Genomic DNA, 3,887 nt, shown 5'->3' on the forward strand with positions numbered 1-3,887 from the left:
GAGGCTCCCATTTTCAGAGATTGGTTTTGCTTCCTGGAAGTAAGTGCTCAAGAAAGGAGACAGACACACGTAACACCAAGTTTTCAATGGAAACTTCTCCAAAAGACTTCTTTCACACACCCTGGCCTTTCACTGCCAGAATAAACACACAAAGAAGCCAATTGCATATGACATGAAATCCAAACAAACTGAACAAACTCAGAGAAGCCTGAGGTAATCCAGTTTCCAACTTGAATAACTATGATCATTAGCCCTCTGCCTGGCTTAGATTATATGGAGACCTTTACAGTTATATAAATGATAATATTCACATGTGAACATGCTTTGAATGCTGAATCAGATAATAAGAGTAACATTTCTAGCCATGAAGTTGTACTTAGAAAGGCCACAGACTAGTGCATCTGAGGCCAAGAAAAAGTAGGTCAAAGCCCCTACTCGCTCGATAAGGCCTTCCCCAGCCTTTCCCTGTGAGTGTTTGGACTTTCTAATTTTCTCTCACTCAGCTTAAGGTTATCCAAAATCTTTGTTAGCCTGGTTTTTCATCTGCAAAATAAGGAGGTAAAACCACAGGATCACCAAGGTCCATTCCAGCACATAGAAGTGACTCTGATTTTTCTCCACTATCATCCCAGCTCATTATGCTGTATGTTGAAAGAATGAAATCAGAGTGGCATTAATCTTTGTTCAGGTATTTGAGAGCAGAAGTTGGCACAGATATTTAAAATGAAAACCACCATGGAGTTACAGCAGGAGGAATCCCTGCAGGTTAAGCGTTACCATTTAAACACCGTGTGCCCTTGGGTGGGTTACTTTATGCCTAGGTTTCCTCATCTGTCAAATGGGGGAAATAAGGAAACCCATTACTACCGAGTGTTGTGAGAATGAAAGAGGATCATCCTTGAAGCATTTAATAAGGGGATTGGCATACTGAAAGCGCTCCATAAATCTTTTATGGTTATCAGCAAACGTGATTTGGGAAAACTTCAGGATGGCAGATTTTCCCTTACAAAGAGGTGAATGCTGAGAAAAGTTATTTTTAAATAATGTTGTAAAAAAAAAAAACAAAACCCTAACTCCTATCCATCCTCAGTGTGCTAAATGTGAAACAAGATTTACACGTAGAGCACAGGAGGAGGCAGGCCGCTGAGACAGAAGTGCAGTCTGGGTTTCCTCTTACTTTGTTTTGGTTCGTATCTTTTGCATTTGGCTTAGTTCATCCTACTTCTCTACCTTCAGCCAGTAAGACAGCAGCTCCCAACCTTGGCTGCACATTAGGATCATTTGGGGAGCTTTAAAAAAATCCCTATTTTAAAATTCCCATGCTGTTAGAAGTTATTGCTAGTGTGGGTGTGTGTTGGGGGCCGGGGGGGCAGGAAGGTAACATGCTTTATGCTCCCCGGGCGCTAGTGAAGTTCTGATTCCTGAGCTGGGTGGGTTTGTACACAGGTAGCTTCCATTTGTAAGGATTTGTGGAGAGGCACACTTAGAGTGTGTGCACACTTCTACAGTATCATGATAAAAGTTTAAACACAAATTCCTGGGCTGAAGTCACACTGCAGATCAATGAAATAAAAATCGTTAGGGGTAAGACCCTAGCATCAGCATTTCTGTAAAACTTCCCAGGTAATTAAAATGTGCAATTGAAGTTGAGAGCCACCACAAAGGTTCTTCGGGTGCAGACTTCAGATTGGCATTTGAGTTGAGAGTGAAAAGTCCGACTCGGCGCCTGTGGCTCAAGTGGCTAGGACGCCAGCCACATACACCTGAGGTGGTGGGTTTGAATCCAGCCCAGGTGCACCAAACAACAATGATGGCTGCAACAACAACAAAAAAATAGCCAGGTGTTGTGGCGGGTGCCTGTGGTCCCAGCTACTTGGGAGGCTGAGGCAGGAGACTCGCTTGAGCCCAGGACTTGGAGGTTGCTGTGAGCTGTGATGTCACAGCACTCTACCCAGGGGGACAGCTTGAGGCTCTGTCTCAAAAAAAAAAAAAAAAAAGAGAGTGGAAAGTCCTCAGAGCAGCAAGATGGTGGGATTGACCTGTGGTGTGTTTAGACAGGTCCTAGATCCAAATGTCATTGAGCAGCATGGTGGGGAGACAGGAGCCCAGGTCGTGTTTAGAAATCTGGGTTTGGTATCCAGCTCTGCCGCTCACGGTGTGAGAGATTTGGGGTTGCCATGCAGGTAACCTCACAGAATTGTGGCCACTCACCCTAGGCCCCCTACTCACCCTGGGATAGACATCCCCTTCCATATATCAAGGGCTCCATCAACAAGCTATTATTATACCATGTTGCCACTGTGGAATGAACACAAAGGAAGCCATGTGGCCTGGCTTCTGCTTTCAGGCAGAGCTGCAAGGCTGCTTTTACATTTTTAAAGCTGTTGCTATTGTCACTCACTCTCTTAGAGACCCATCAGAAAGGAAGAGGCACCACAGGTTTGAATTTCTGCTCCCATTATTGACTTTCTCTTTGCACATTTATTTCCAAACTCCCAGACCCAGGGGTATGTGGATGGGGAACCTGTCACTAAGTGACTGCCCTTGTCTTCCTTATCCGGCTGTCTCTCTGGCAGAGCTTATGTAAGCCAGTCCAGATTTGCATTTCTTAAGAGAAGGACCATAAATTTGTCTGCACTTTCCACTTACCTCCACCAAGATCCAAGAATTCTAGAGTCAAAAAATTCTTCCCTACACACTTCCTCAAATCTTCATTCTGTTTCTACAGTTGTACTTCAGTTTTCATCTTCCCTTAATATTTGGCCAAATGATGAACTATCCTGCCTAACCTAACTATTTTATGTACTTGAACATCATTAATGTGTCCTTTCTTTTTTCTTCCTTGGTTCTATATTTCAGCATTTCAGGAAATTTGAATGGTTTCCCTGGACTCTCTTCATTTCCTTGCATTCTTTCTATAAATGTGGTTCCTGAAAATTATGGTTCTCTTAATCACCCAGTAAGTATTATTAGGTAAAGATTTAACAAATTAACTCAATGAGCACTTACTGGGACTTGCTACATGGAAGGTTCTGGGCTCGATGGTGAATATTATTGATTCCTGACTTAAAGGAGCCAAAAAACTATGTAGATTCTTTCTTGCAAATGTCATTGCCAATTTGGGGTTTCCTGCATATGTTAGAGTCAAAGAACTTTTCTTTAAAAAATAATTTGCCGTCTTGTAAAAATAAACCAAGGTTGTTTGTCTCTGTTTCTATGTTACAAAGACGGGAGTACTTTACTATAATCGGTTGACTAATTTTGTCAGAAAAGCCTGAATACATCACTAGCCTCAAAAAAATCTCTTATTTAATAAGTCATTGAGTGTCGAGAAGCAATGATACATCCAAAAACTAAATGTAAATCTTTCCTTTGCACAAAGTTCAAACTGGAGAAGTCTGATTGTTCTATAAGGAGGAGGAAGGCCTAGGATGGTCAGCACTGCCCAGGATGGATGTGAGGCTTTCGGGAAAGGTCTAGAGATATTCAGTGCTTCTGATTTAGGCTGACAAGTACTTATTAGTCACCTTAACATGGCAGGAGGACTGCTCATCACATCTCCCAAGATTTTTCAAGCTGCTTCCTGGAGCACAAAGATCTCTTAAGAGCTTGCTGTAGGACTTTTCCCAGAAATTAAAAAACCTTTTTAGATATAACACAAAAGTATAATCCATGAAAGAAAAAAATTGATAAAGATTCTTTTGGTTTGCAAAAGAAATTTAAAACTGAAGAGACAAGAGATGCCTGTGAGAAAGTACAAGGGAATCTCTGTAAGTTGACCACCCCACGGTCTGTGACAAGCTAGTTAATATATGGAGGTGGACAACGTAAGGAACTGGGTGTACTACACTGATACCTACATGTGGTGTCAACGTAAGGAACTGGGT

Source organism: Otolemur garnettii, unplaced genomic scaffold, assembly GCF_000181295.1.
Source record: "Otolemur garnettii isolate 467f Iridium unplaced genomic scaffold, OtoGar3 scaffold00013, whole genome shotgun sequence".
In the NCBI taxonomy this organism is placed as follows: domain Eukaryota; kingdom Metazoa; phylum Chordata; class Mammalia; order Primates; family Galagidae; genus Otolemur; species Otolemur garnettii.